This window comes from Macrobrachium rosenbergii, chromosome 58 (genome assembly GCF_040412425.1).
Source record: "Macrobrachium rosenbergii isolate ZJJX-2024 chromosome 58, ASM4041242v1, whole genome shotgun sequence".
Lineage (NCBI taxonomy): Eukaryota > Metazoa > Arthropoda > Malacostraca > Decapoda > Palaemonidae > Macrobrachium > Macrobrachium rosenbergii.
The window spans coordinates 15,951,205-15,967,353 of NC_089798.1; the positions used below are offsets into that span (position 1 = coordinate 15,951,205).

The 16,149-nt window shown below is 44.2% G+C and overlaps 1 protein-coding gene across 47 annotated transcripts in view; it reads right to left on the bottom strand.

The window, feature by feature from the left end:
* LOC136837145 (1-phosphatidylinositol 4,5-bisphosphate phosphodiesterase delta-4-like) overlaps nt 1–16,149 on the bottom strand; it is a 377,469-nt gene that overhangs the window by 124,275 nt on the left and 237,045 nt on the right. The window lies entirely within an intron of this gene.

Genomic DNA, 16,149 nt, shown 5'->3' on the forward strand with positions numbered 1-16,149 from the left:
CTTGGTGTGCCTACTCGGGGAGGGAAATCTAGACCCTGGGAGGGTCACCGGGTGACACAGGGCCTCCCTCAGAAATAGATTTTTCCTTTGTCAAAATCCCTTTTCTGAGCTCGTCCCTGTGTCAGCCAGTGAAATCATGACAGAGAATCATACTAAGCTTTGGTGAAAGTCTAAAAGGAGCGAATAGTTAGGTGAACATGTATAAAAACACTATTACTGAAAATAGTTTTAATTATCCCTCAAAACATGATTAAATACCAAAGGTATAGGCAGATAAACTGAGTTATAACTAGGGATACAATTAATATCACAGTAAAGGACATGAGAAACAACTATGTACATAAATAATACTATAATGGGAAGGTACTAAGACTAAATAAACGACAGAAAATTTATAAAGGTACCTCCGGCTTAAAACTAAATTACAGTAAACATAACATGCCGCAAAACTTAAAAACTAACAGTGCAAAAATGTACATCATAATATGAGGAGCCAGGCTGTGAAGTATGTCTGGTCCAGGAGAAAATGGCAGGGCAAGTAAATGAGGCAGGCGGGCGGGGGAAAGGATAGGGATTAAAGGTTAATTTAAGGTGGAGGACAATGCTCCCTACAGCCACCGCAGGGGAACTTCAGAGCTTCCAGTGATTTCAGATAGTGGCGTTTGAACACTGATGGAGATTTCCAGCCCATATACTTCTTAAGCTCATCAAAATTCATAGTATGAAAATAATTAGTGGAGGTAGCCACTGCTCGGATATCATGAACCTTAGGGACTGAATCCGGATTAGCTTGCTTAATGAAGTATAGAATTTGTTGTCTGATAGGCTTTAAAGAAAGCGTTCCTCCTTTTTCCCTGATAAAAAGAGGACCAGACAAACACTGAGAAGTTCTCCATAAATAGGCCCTCAAGGTAGCGACTGGGCATAAAGACAGGTCTTGTGGAAGAGGAACAACCTTCCAGGGGGACCACCTATCCTGAGGGTCTTCATTTTTTGCTAAGAACCTTTGATCTGGGGAAAGTAGAACTTCTCTTGACGGGAGAAAATCCACATGATTCGCACCTCTAGAGAGAGCAGACAGTTCTGATATTCTGGCACCTGAAGCTAGACTAATTAGGAACAACGTCTTCCTTAACAGATTCAAATAAGAACATTGATCGTTATTAGTTTCTGAGGCTAATTTTAGAACATCGTTAAGAAAATAGGAAACCGTATGTGGACGGGTCGCTGGTCTCAAACGAGCGCATGCTCTGGGAATGGATGAAAAATATGAATCTGTTAAATCAATCTTAAAGCCATGCAAAAACACCTTTTTCAAAGCTGATTTCGCTGTGGTAATGGTGGCCGGAGCCAGACCTTTTTCAAACAGTGATCTAAAGAATGATATTGCCAAATTGGTGGTCATGACTTGAGCTTCAGATTCCTTCAAAAAAGATGCTAACTTTTTAACTGCTGAATCGTACTGTCTGAGGGTAGAATCTCTTTATCTGATTCCAGAAACAGAGTATTAACGGGATCAATATCCGCACCTCTCTGAGCGGCGAATTTCATAAAGTCCATAAAGCCAGGGCATTCAGAATTCTTGAGGAAGCTGACACAGTCCGTGTTTGCACTACTTGAGTCAGCTGTGGCTTGGGTATTTGATGACACCGTAGTTTGAGCTCCAGAAGAAGAGGGAACCAATTGCTCTTCGGCCAGTTGGGAGCTACCAGGGCCACTTGACCTTTGAATGACCTGAGCTTGTGCAACACCTTCATCAGCAGGTTTATTGGCGGGAATAGATAGATTTTCTGCCATTTGTTCCAGTCCACTGACATTGCGTCCGTAGCGTGAGCTCGAGGATCCAGGTTGGGAGCAACACAACAAGGGAGTTTGTGATTGCTCTCCGTGGCAAACAAGTCCACCTGAAGGCCCGGAACCTGACTGCATATCCATCTGAAAGAAGCTACGTCCAGGGACCATTCTGACTCCAACGGAGTTGCCCTGGACAGGGAGTCTGCAATGACATTCGGACTCCTGCTAGATGGGTAGCTGATAGGTGCCAGCCGTGCTTCTCCGCCAGGAGAAAAATGGCTACCATCACTTGGTTTATCTGACTCGATTTGGAACCCTCTCTGTTTATGCAATGTACCACTACTGCGCTGTCCAGCACCAGCCTGATATGAATCTGGTTGGTGGGGCAAAGTTTTTCAGAGTTAGAAACACTGCCATTGCCTCCAAAATGTTTATGTGGAATTGACGGAACAGAGTGGACCATGTACCCTGTACCTTTTCTTTTGGTGAGTACCCTCCCAGCCGCTAACGGCGTCTGTGTGGATTATTAGAGCTGGGGAAGGTAATTGAAGGGGAACTGACTTGAAAGACCCTTGACTGTGGACCACGGCCAGAGTCTTTTCCTCAGCACCGGAGGAATTAAAGATACCTTGTCCCTGAGCTTGACATTGGCCTGTCTCCGCCACACTCTGTTTATGTCTTTCCGTTTTGCTTTTAGGAGCCGGTCTGTTACGGATGCGAACTGAAGAGAACCCAGGATTCTTTCTTGCGTTCTGCGAGAGGCTTTCCTGCATTTGAGGAATTGCCTGGTGGCTTTGGCTATTTCTCTCTGTTTGGCTGGCGGAATAGACAGCTTGTGCGAGACCAGATCCCATTGGATACCCAGCCACTGAAATCGAGCCTCCGGAGTTAGGCGGGACTTCACCCTGTTTATCTGAAAGCCTAAGGATTCCAGAAACTCGATCACCATGGCCGTAGCTCTCCGGCACTCCCCGGCGTTGGATGCCCAAATTATCCAATCGTCCAGGTATGCGGCCAGTGATATCCCCCGGGACCGTAACTGCTGCACTACCGTGTCTGCCAGCTTCCTGAAAATTCTGGGTGCTATGTTGAGCCCGAATGGCATGACCCTGTAGGAGTAGGCTTGTTTCCCCAGTCTGAAACCTAGGAAGGGAGAGAAGTTCCGCGCAATCGGGACGTGATAATATGCGTCTGAAAGATCTATAGAGGTGGTGACGGCTCCACGAGGAAGTAGAGTCCGCACCTGCGCGATTGTAAGCATGCGAAATTTGTCGCATTGTATGTAAAGATTGAGACGAGATAGATCCAAGATTACCCTTTGTTGACTGGAGTCTTTCTTGGGAACACTGAACAGCCTGCCTTGAAATTTCAGGTGCCTCACTTTCTTTATGGCCCTCTTTTGGAGTAATTCCGCCGCAAAGTCCCGCAGAGCTTTGGAAGACGGCGGATGAAATCTGATCAGAGGGGGAGGGCCCTTGATCCAACTCCACCCCAAACCTTTGGAGACTATACTGTGGGCCCACGGACTGAAGGTCCACTGGTCCCTGAACAGGTGAAGTCTGCCGCCCACCTGACTGGTCTCACTGGAAAGGTGCAGGTTTGCCTCCTCTACCTCGGCCTCCTCTCCCCCGGGAGAGGGATCGCACAGCAGCCTTGCCTCTGAAGGAGGCCCTTGCTCTACTCCCCCTTGCGCCCCAGTAAAGGCCTCGAAACGACCCCTGGCCCTCATAGGAGGGGTTGTATACAGGAGACGTCAAGAAGGAAGGCGCGGCAAGGGAGTGCTGAGCTGGCTGCACCAGCACGAACTGTTGAGGTTGGGCCTTAGAGGTAGAAGGCTGGCAAACTGGCGAGACAGGTACAGCTTGCACAACAGCCTGTTGGTGTTGTCTTCTGTGCCTCCTGTATCTCTTACCAGGTCTATTTTGAGGGCCGGCGGACTCGGGGGTTTTCCTTTTAAAAGCGGGGATACCCCAGCGGGAGCGCAGACTCTGATTTGCCCTGGTTGCCTCAGCCAGGACATTATTGACTTCTTCTTCTGGGAAGATACTAGCTCCCCAGAAGGAGCTTTTCATGAGCTTGTTAGGCTCATGTCTTATGGTAGCGTCGGTGAAGATGTATTTGTGGCAGTTCATCCGCGCTACCATGAAGTCAAACAAGTCCGCCTGAAACCCCGCTAACAGAGACTTCGTCAGGACTTGGAAGAGTGGCTCATCAGAAAACATCACTGCGGTTGATTCCGCCAGGCACAGGGAGTTCAATGATCGGCTCAACCGACACCTAGCCTCAAACCCTGCTTTCAGGAGGGCTTCCGGCAGTTTGGGAAGCTGCTCGCTGAATAAGGTGGATGTACACTCCGGGTCCAGCTTACCCGATGTAAAAGTGGCCGGGGCATCCTTCCAGAATTCATCATCTCCGGGGAAGATCAGAGAGGTGGGATCAGTCTCCTGGAGCTGAGGCAACGGCTTACCTTCCGAGCATGCCTGGGCAGTCGCGAGAGCCACCTTAGTCATGCAGGGGGTCGGGATCCTATCTCCCAACGAGAACATCGTGAAGTTGCCCTTGAAGGGGGTCAACTTCGTGTTCTCCGCCTGCCACTCATTAAAGGTGCGCATCAATGTAGACTGCGCCTGGTCCCTTGGGAAGATCACTGTCTCCTTCGGGACCTTATCTGTCCTTACCCAAGCTTCCTCCGTCAGCCTGGCGAAGCCTGGGTAGGGGGGCAGCAGATCAGGAGGAAAGAATTCCAACTCCTCGAGCCTGCGCGTGCCTAGACCCTCGATCGTTAGGGTATCTTCATGCCGGGGAGCATGAAGGGCCAAACGCCAGGGATTTCCCTTGTCAAATGGAGGGAGGCGGAGGCATCCGAATGGGGTAATGAACTGCTGACCCACCGGAGCGCATGAACCTGGAGAGCATACTCTCCTGGCTCTGCAGCCTCTCCGTAAGCTTGTTAAGCTTAGCATCAACCTCCGAGGAAAACCTCTGCAAGAGCATTCCGGCAAACTCCTCCGGGTCAAAGGCCCTTCGCCTTCCAAGACTTCTTCAACTTGGGGACAGCAGATTGCGCCCTGTCCTCCAAGTAAGAAGATTTTTGAAAGCCCTGAAAAGAAGAAGCGGTGGATGAAGGGGAATCAAAAGGAGCCCGCCCCACTGCCTCACTTACCTCCCTACCTACCTCCTGGTCCTGTTAGGTGTTCATTGGTTCCAGGTCGAGGTTTATGGCCGCCACTTCCTCTGACACCTCCACGCACAAATTTTCGTCCTGGGAGGCTGGGTTTCTACCGGATCTGCTTGATGACAGGAGTGGCGACTTCAGGTGGAACAGCCGCTGAGATCCGGGCGCCAGGGCAAAGCAGGTTCGGATGTTCTCATCCAGAACGTCGGCTTCCCGACGGAACGTTCCTGCCAGAAACCAGCCACCCAGGCTCGAAGGGAACCCAAGGCGTCGTTGCGGGAAGCTTGGTCGGCCTGGAAGAGAGCAGGGACTTAATAACCTAGCGCTCGGTGAAGAGATATATAAGCAATATATCAAGAACATAACGTGCTTGAAACAATTGAGGCAACCAGGTAAACTAAAGGCGGTAACTATAGGCTTACCGACTCGTCCTGGACACGCTCAGTACAGAGCGAAGCAAACCTCACAACCGTCCGGTGCCATACGATGAGATCGTCGATCCGCACTGCACAGCCTGAATGAGAACGGCAGACAACGTGCCCATAGGGCTGGTGCAGCACAGCAGTGCACCCGGCTCCTCACAACGTACTGTCTGTAAGTGGGAGAAGGTATATGAACACACTAATTTAAGGCGCGCCGGTGGAGATAGGGGCCTTAAACAACAGCAGATAATGGAGCATGCTAATTAATTTATACCGAACCCGCTGGAGCATTCCAGCGGGACGATAAATCAGAGCAAAACATAACACACACTAAATTAAGGAGCGCCGGAGATAGTTCGACGGAGCAGGCCTCAACCTAGGATCATGCAACTCTTAATTATAAAATCAACTTAAAGTATAATTACTGCCGGAGTCCGGCAGCAAGCATTAATTTATACCGGACCTGCCGGAATGCTCCGGCAGGACGATAAACCAGAGCAAAACATGACACACATTAAATCAAGAAACTCCGGAGATAGTTCGACGGAGTAGGACCTTAACTTAGGATCATGCAACTCTTAATTGTAAAATCAACTTAAAGTATAATTACTGCCGGAGACCGGTAGTAAGTAAATGGTTAACAATATAGGATAGCAGTACACTGCTGGTCAAAGTGCTCCGGCGCAGACCCCTCCGAGATCCCGTGCCTCCGTCACTTGGTTACAGCGGGGAGGGCGGGGTAAATCATTACCTCCAGTTAGTATACAGCTAGAGAACTAGGTGTGACTAAGGCCAACCTACTGAAAACCAAAACCACCAGAGTGGTAACAGGTAAGAAGGCAACGGGAGGGCCGGGGACGGCGGAGCGGAACCAGCTAGGGGTTGACACCAAAACGGAGGCCAGGAGGGTGGGTGACTCTCAACTGGGAACCGGCCTAGTCCCCCACGGGGTGAAGATCGAAGAGACCGACGTCCCACACGCGGGGAGATGACACACCACTGGCAAAGTCAGGGAGGCAGTATTTAGAATGGTGGAATCGAGAGTTATGTTCAAGTGGACGGGGGTCCCCCTATCCACTGACTAAAACTCCCTACGGGGCATCGACACAGACGTATCGACTTCCTGCGCGCAGGGAGACTCATGACACTCACCAAAAGTACTAGGGGAGGATAGGACAACAGCACTAGTCTATAGCAACGCCAAACTCTCACCCTCCTCTGAAGGCACAGCCCAGACAGTAAAAGGGAGGAGAGAGAGGAGAGGAAGAGGGGTGGATGCGAGAGAAATTCCCGTAGTGTAGTCCAACCAACAACCGACCCATAGGGTAGAAGGGCAATGCATAAAGAAGATCCCCCGTTTTTATTTTTCCTTCTCTCCCTCATTAGAGGGAGGAGGGGATGGGGGCTTCAGATGCCCTAGCGAACCCAAAAACGGGCGGTAAGGCGGATGGAACAACAAACGGGAACTCCCTCGACCAGCCTACCCCTCCCTCCCCCGCTCAAGCGACACAGTCGGGAGAGATGGGAGCTAAGACAATGCCAAAGCCTAACCTGAATAGCCTAACCCACCGATTGGAGCGAGAGGGCTAGGCTAAGATCAATTACTGATAAGTACCGCTAAAGTTAACCAATAACTACATAAGTACACATAATATGATCGAATATACAAAAATATAAGAACTTGTGCTAAAGCGTATAGCCTAACCGAAGCGGCGAGCAGGAGGAGGTAGGCAGCCAACTGGCTGCACCTGACGCCGAGCCCGGACCACAATAAATCGAATTATCCATGTCATCCATTACACTACAAATCAGAGAAACTGACAAAAGAAAGCACCACCTTGGAGAGGGAATTTATCTGCGCAAGAGCCTGGTATCAGCTATGAATTAACTGCAAGAACCAAGATAAGGGGAGGAAGCCTCCGTGAGGAATGACGCTAATCAAGGTACCAGGAACCGCCCGACATAGATAAACACCTCCAAAAGGAACTTCTTGAAGGGGAATTACGAAACATGAGTAAAATTGTAAACGACCGAGAGAAACCCCTGCAGAAACAAGCTGTAAGGGTGTACCTCAAGGTCATCATGGCGGAGGCGGCGAACGCCGGGGAGCGTCCAATATATGACCCTGTAAATATTAACTTACGGGCCAATAAAAGCCTCACTGATAATAAAACCCCACAAGAAGATGGTACTTAACTTCATAACGGTGAAATTGCTTGAAGACATGATGAAATTCACTGAAAATTGGGGCAAAAGCCAGCACAAGAAAAAGATCTTCCGGAAGGAAAAACGTGCTAGTATGGAATGAGTACAGATGGCACTGGGGTCGTCGGTTGGCGGGCAGATGAGTGCAGGCGTTAGATCGGCTCCTCACGTTCCGGGGGTTTTGTCATTGGGATATCTACAGAGTGCAGTCCTGTGGCAGTGACAACAATCACTCACCCTTATCTATACCGACGTCTATTTCATAATAGATGTTCGATCTGGGGGTAGTAACCCCAGCATTTCCTGATAGCTTTTTCTCTGGTATATTTAGCAATATCTATACCTAGAAATTCGTGCTTAATAGGAATTTCACCGGCTGACACAGGGACGAGCTCAGAAATCTGAATTTTATACAGAGTACAATAAAAATATGAAAACTAGGAAAATTATACATTTTTTACACTTCTAAGACTTTATTTTGAAATCAATCTCATTTTTGTAAGTAATATTGAAAACTATACACATTCAAGTTTATAAAAAGGATTAAATTATTCAATTACATTATTCAATTTCTAAAATTCTTAGTTGTTTGTACTAACTGATTAGGTGGAGTAATATAGACATAGAAAAAATTGAGAACTAAATACTGAAAATTCATTTTGAAAAATTTGTAATGCAAACATATCTTTAACTATGCCAAAAAAGAATCTAGAACCTTTCAGAAACAAATAACAAAAAGAATTATCCTTCTTGGTTCAAAATCAGTGGAGTCTTAGAAATTTGAAGTTGTAAAACTAAAGCCAAGACAGTTTTCTGGTGAAGTTTTGGCAGTATTTGGAGACACTTCTGGTTAATTATCCAGCTCTAGCATCATAATCAGGATGTTTTACTAATTTCTCATATTTGGCACTAGAAATATTCACACTATCTGCCATGAAAAGAGACTAACAAACAGCTGAAGACTGTTTTTTTAGAAGAATTTCCACTGGATGATCTTCGTTTACCTTCAGCTTCGAACTTTTCCTTGTTGGCCTGGCCTCCTATATTTGCCACTTTAATGTTATTTTTTAGTTGTTTTTTGGTCTCTGCATATGCACCATGCCGTATTTAATGATACATATAATATTCTCAGCAATAATAGCATGGAAAATCAAGAAATAACTATTTTTTATGGGACAAGTTCCATCCAGTCACAAGTAACAAAATATTATGACGTCACTGAATATAGATGAATTACTGATCATAGAAAATGGGTATGAAACATTTCAAGGACAAATGCCCTGCAGCAAGGTTAGCCTCTCAAACAAAAATACTGAACAATATCAAAGAAAATAAAAAAGCACTTGTAATAAAATCAGTCTGTTCCATCCCAGTGTGTCCGACATATAAATCTGACTCATACAGATTTTCTCTACAATATGCTATTAAGCATGACCTGAAACTTGCTTGTTTCACTGTGAACTGCATAATCTGCTTTCCACCTTTGGGGATGGCACATGCTACTGGCCATAAACACAGCCCTAGTAAGCATTATGCTACTGGCCATAAACACAGCCCTTGCAAGCATTAAGATGAATATGGATGGTTTCACACATGTGCAAAGTATGTAACACACTCCTGGCAGCAACCCTTTGACACAGCATCTCTATATCCATGATGCTACTGAAGATTCCCATCAGGGATTAGGGACAGTCTTGCACAATGAATTGAAAATTGTCTCTAAGACACTTTCACCCTCAGAAGAAAGACTGAAAATCCCTTAAAGGCCACCCACACAGATTGCTACTCTTGCCGAGACCTGAAAGCACGATAACAAAAAGCCCAAGATTAGGGAGTCAGTCTCTTCGATCCTCATTAGAATCAGACCTTGAATCACAGAGACCCCCCTTTTCCTGTAGTCCGATTGGTTTAAGCCTTCAACCACAGACTCTATCACCCCACCCCCAGGCTGGGAGGATCAGGGGAATCTAATCTCACCCCTAATGCCGATCCTGGCAACCTTTGCTGTGACACCTCGATATGTTTCCTCTAGACAGATGGAAAATACTTTATCAACAAACAAAAGACATGATTATGGTAGAATATGTGGAATTTCTGAATAGAGAAGCCTTTCCAAATATGAAATGGAGTTTGGTCCCTCCTCTAATGGGAATACAGAAACCTCTAAAGAAGACTGTCAACCTCAGCTGGCGAGGCAACTAAAGTGACTGAAGCCACATTTTTTCCCTTTCAACAGAAATTATGGCACTTCCAAAATCCTGGAAAATCAGTACCCACTCCTGGTTGCCTTAGCCTTCTGCAACTTCATCTTCAACACAGTCAAACATGCGAAGGCAAAATTTTATAATTGTATACTTACTGGGAAGAATAAGTCAATGGCACAAATAAAACCAGCACTGACAACTCTACAATAGTTTGGGCAACACTTATCTTTCCATCTTAACATAAGAAGCCCCAGCTGGACATGGCTACTCAGCAGTTCTGCACCCCTATGGACAAAATCTCAGATGGGACAGCCACTAATGCTTTCCATACAAGAATCCACCCCCCCTCCATTTTAATCTCTAACACTATCCAGGAAGTGACTAAGTGGGAGCTCCTAGAATTATCTGGGACTGCTTTGGTTACTCTGCTGTTGCAAACTCTTATGTGACCCCTATGGGGAGTGCTCTATTAGGTCACAGAATGGCGCCTCAGGGTGCACAGAGATGCATGGCAAGCTCAAATACATCACTCCCCAGTGTTATCTTACTATCACATTCCTGCCTCTTCTGCCAAGTTCTCTTTAATGTGTCTATTGTTATGCAACTCATGGAACAGGCCAGTCAAAACTGTGCTGTACCTAATCTACTGGGCAACTTGGAACCTGGGAAACAATGCTCCCTAAAGTTCACCCCTACTCCCAAAATCCAAGAAGCCCTGGTATGACCTGGAGCCATACAAGTTTCCAGTTGTCCCAAAAAGGATCTTCTAGCAACAGAAGAGGGTGCATCAGCATCAGCAGCAGCAGCTACAGCAACATCACTTTATGAGAGACGAAAGTGCATCTACTGAGGAAATGAAAAACAACTCCTAGAATGCCCATTGACGGCACAGGAAGAGGTGGCGCTCAATAGGATCCTGCAGGTTAGGGATTGTATTCTGCAATACCACACATGGTGGATGTCCTCCCCTTGGGGACACAGCATCAGGTTAGGATGGCAATGGTCCCATCCCTAGCCTCCCAAATACTCAAGGGTTTTTTTCTAATAACCAGACTCCTTCTTGGAGATGCATGTAGAAAAGGCTCCCACAAAACAGCCATAAGGGAAGACGTGTTCATTCATCATCAAGCACGTCTCTTCAGCATCCCCACAATGTGCTCCCATAAACAGAGAGTAATCCTCGATCTGTCACAACTGAGCAAAAACATTGTGTGCCACAAGCTCCGAATGACAACACTACCCAAGTGCGCCCTCATTCTTCATGGGACCTGGACCGTCTCTATCAATCTGAGAGTCACATACTGGCTCATCTCTATCACTGTTCCCTTCCAGCCCTTCCTAGGGTTACAGAAAAGGAGACATATACATATTCCATATTATTCCCTTTGGCTTAAAAAAACATGACCCAGGGAATCTTCAAAAATTGGCAACAATAGTTGTCCACAATATCAGACAAGAGAGAGTTCAATTGATGGATTATATAGATGACTGGCACATCTGGGGTGCCACCAGAGAGGAGTGCTTACGAAACCTTCAAGTAGCAGTCAACAAACTCCATTCAAATGGTTTCCTGATCAACTGGGACAAGCCCTGTCTCACATCCAACACACTTTTGAGGTGGCTGGGAATTTATTTGGATATACTTTGCAGCTGGTTGTCTCTTCCCAGACAGACTCAGCTCAGAATAAGGATAAATCTGTAAAGGTTCCTGCCCCAATCCAGGGTTTCCTGATAACGGATGGAACAGATCTGGGCCTGTTACAGTTTGCATCTGTGGTAAATAAAATCCTGAAACTGTTATTCAAGGACATAAACAGAGTGTGGCTCTTGCATGCCCAGAAAACAATCATCTCCACCAATGAAAGCAAGTGACTGTGAAGATACCCCATCTGTGGAACTGGAAAGGTGCGCTCGCTAATATGGTCTATCTGACTCTCCTGACAGTGCAGGCAGTTGCACACAAGGAGGCCTCCTTGACTGGCTGGGAAGGTGGTCACCTGTTTTAGGGAGGTGTCACATCAATTTCCTGGAACTGATGGCTATCTTCCTGTCTCTCAGAAAACTGAAGCCTGCAAAGAGAACCCACACCTTGTTGATCCTAGACAACATGACAGCAATGATGTGCATCAGGAGGTTCAGTTCCCATTCAGCCCTTCCTAATGTAGTCAAGCTGTCTATCCTGCCAATGGCTTAGGCAAGGAAGTGAATACTGTCAGCAATTCACCTCACGGGGTCATTCAACGTGACTACAGACTCCCTGTTGATGCAAAAAGTGGCCTCAACCACATGGGTGTTGAACTAACCCTCCTTGCAAGTGACTGCCAACTTGCTCCAACATCCAGAAGTAGGCCTGTTTACCATAAAGAAGAACCATCAACTTCCAATGTGTCTCCATACCTTGACACACAGGCAATGGCAAAAGATGCATTCCTACAGAGCTGGAACAAACAGAGGACAACCTACCTCTTTCCTCCACTTTCCCAGATTCTAAAGGTTCTGGACTATTAACACTGAATTGAACTATCTACCTAGTGGCTGCAAACTGGCACAACAGTCATGGGTTCATTCTCTTGCAGCAATGCTTGAGGAAATCAATCCCACTGTCATCTGCTGTTCTATCCCAGACAGTTGGAGGGGAAAGTCATCTATGCACCCTCCTTTCTCAGCCATGACTTCCATGTGCGGGATTCCAAAACTGGTCTGCCATGATGATTATTCATCTAACATGGCTAGGTACTTGGTGCAGAAACTAAGGCCTTCATCTTTCCAGCAATACACTCAATAAGGGAAGTTTGGTTGAATTACCTCCACACAAGAGAACCTGATTGAAATTATAACTGAAACCATACTTATTTTCTTGATTCACATGTTTGATGACAAGCACCTTGCTGCTATCAGAACTATGATGTACAAGGAAGTGCTGTCTGAGCCCTTGTTTATGGGTTGGGCATAAACTCTAGTGCAAAAGTCTTCAGCTCCCTCCTCAATTCAGTAGTCTCAATATGACAAAAACCCCATATGCTTCAAAATGTGATTCCTTGACCACCTCAGCATCAGCAGCCCTGATCAGTGAGCTCAGCTTTCTCAGATGGGGACAACACTTCATTGCCTGTGCACCTGGCCATCATTTGCTGCTGTTGCCTGGCCTGTCATCTTTGGCCAAGAATGAGGACACCGAAAAGGAAATCCCACAGGAGCTCAGTATTACAGATATGACATTATGCCCGGTCAAGTCTCTCTAGGTTTACCTAGATAACACAACTACTATCCAAAATGGTCCATAATTAAAGAGGTAGACTCCAACTCCTTCCTAAGTTGCATTGCACTTAGCTGAATTTTTTTGGAAATGTTTTCTTTTGAAGAAGTCTCCAAGTTTATGAGCTGGGCATTGGAGACAGTATTCCTCAAACATTACTGCCATGAAATGAAGGAAGTTCATCTGCACCAAGTCAGTAGGTGGTATATTAGGCCCCAGCCCCATAGGTTCCTTAGCTGAAAGCAAGGGGTTCCCTTAACCCTTAAACGCCGAGCCTCTATTTACAAAAACGTCTCCCGTATGCCGGCGGCGTTGGGAGTTAGCGCTGCGGAAAAAGTTTTTTCAAAAATCACAGCACGCTTAGTTTTTAAGCTTAAGAGTTCATTTTTGGCTCCTTTTTTGTCATTGCCTGAAGTTTAGTATGCAACCATCAGAAATGAAAAAATATCATTATCATATATAAATATTGAAATATATGACAGCGCAAAAAAAAATTTTCATATATATTTTTATACAAATCGCACTGTGAGCAAAACGGTTAAAGCTAACGGATTATTTTTTTTTCTTTGTATTGTACACTAAATTGCAATGCTTTTGGTATATAACAAATTGTAAAACGATCAAAGCAACACAGAAAATATTATCACAATATGATGCATGAATCCGTAACGCGTGGACGTAAAAAAATGTTTTTTTCAAAAATTCACCATAAATCAAAATATTGTGCTAGAGACTTCCCGTTTGTTGAAAAATGAAGCTAATTGATTGAATATTACTACACAGCAAGTGTTTTAGCTTACAATTGCAGTTTTCGACCATTTCGGTCGAGTTAAAGTTGACCAAAGGTCGAATTTTTTCTATTTATCGTAATTTATATGAAAATATTTCAAAACTGATTAAAGCTACAACCATGAGTTATTTTCTGTTGTATTCTACATGAAATTGCACACATTTTCATATATAAAAGTTTATGTAACGACTAATATAAACGGTGCAAACATTACGACAACGTGATGAAAAGAATTTCTGAGATGTTCGCAGAGTTACCGCATGGGACGTAAGGAAAATGTTTTTTCAAAAATTCACCATAAATCGAAATATTGTGCTAGAGACTTCCAATTTATTGCAAAATGAAGGTATATGATTGAATATTACTAGAATGTAAGAGTTTTAGCTTACAATTGCGTTTTTCGACCATTTCGGTCGAGTTAAAGTTGACCGAAGGTTGAAATTTTGGCAGTTATCAAGATTTATGTGAAAATATTTCAAAACTGATAAAAGCTACAACCATGAATTATTTTCTTTTGTATTCTACATGAAATTGCGCACATTTTAATATATAAAAGTTTATGTAACGACTAATGTAAAACGATGCAAACATTACGATAACGTGACGAAAGAATTTCTGAGATGTTCGGCCGAGTTACCACGCACAGACGTAAAGAAAAAGTTTTTTTTCAGAAATTCACCATAAATCGAAATATTGTGCTAGAGACTTCCAGTTTGTTGAAAAATGAAGGTACATGATTGAATATTACTAGAATGTAAGAGTTTTAGCTTATAATTGCGTTTTTTTACCATTTTGGTCGAGTTACAGTTGACTGAAGGTTAAAATTTTGGCAGTTATCGTGATTTATATGAAAATATTTCAAAACTGATAAAAGCTACAACCATGAGTTATTTTCTGTTGTATTCTACATGAAATTGCGCACATTTCCATATATAAAACTTTATGTAACGACTAATATAAAACGGTGCAAACATTATGACAACATGACGAAAGAATTTCTGGCGCGGACGTAAGGAAAAAGTTTTTTTTCAAAAGTTCATCATAAATCGAAATATTGTGCTAGAGACTTCCAATTTGTTGCAAAATGAAGGTAAATGATTGAATAATACTAGAATGTAAGAGTTTTAGCTTACAATTGCGTTTTTTACCATTTTAAATTTAGTCAAAGTTGACCGAAGGTTGAAATTTTGGCAGTTATCGAGATTTATATGAAAATATTTCAAAACTGATAAAAGCTACAACAATGGGTTGTATTTTGTTGTATTTTACATGAAATTGCGCACATTTTCATATATAAAACTTTACGTAACGGCTAATATAAAACAGTGCAAAAATTACGACAAAATGACGAAAGAATTTCTGAAATTTTCGGCCAAGTTACCGAGCGGACGTAAGGAAAAAGTTTTTTTCAAAAATTCACCATAAATCGAAATATTGTGCTCGAGACTTCCAATTTGTTGCAAAATGAAGGTAAATGATTGAATATTACTAGAATGTAAGAGTTTTAGCTTATAATTGCGTTTTTCGACCATTTCGGTCGAGTCAAAGTTGACCGAAGGTTGAAATTTTTTGTAGTCGACGTACGGTACGTCCACTTGGCACCCAACAGACAATTTTAGTCGATGTATGATACGTCCAGTAGGCATTTAAGGGTTAATGCAGGGGTACTTCTAAGGTCTTGCCAGGACAGTGCAGTAATACTGCATTCCATCCTGACATAATTAAGAAAGTCACCTGAGTACATACATGTAATACATATACAGGTTCTTAATCATTTACATGACTTTACTGCAGACCATTTTCAGTCTGGGTTGCTGAGATTCCTTACCGAGGAGCTCAGTCATTTTGGCACCTGTCAATTTCTTTTAGATGCTCCTTACAATCGGCAGCAGTTACACTATCAAAAAAACTGGTTTTGACTGAGGGAAACCCTATTTTTGGTAGCCAAACTCATTCACTTTCTCTAAAGAAAAGACATGGGAATCTTTGGTGGATGTTTCCTTTCACAGACCTGGCAAGTAGTGGCTGACCTGTGCCACAGTTGCCACATCTGCTGAGAGAGGGTGAACCATAATCCTCCAGGCAGTCACTGTAGGCAGGATAGAGAACCTTTCTGCTTAGAATCTATTTATACTCCACCACTGTACCAACAATGGCATGGTTGCAGAGGACGGAACTATAAAATTCTTTGAATTTTATATCTATAATGAAACTATGTAAAATTAGTGGATTAAGCACAGCACAAAGTGAAAATCAATAAACACTGAAAAAATTATATTACTCTTGCAAGATAAGAATAAAAA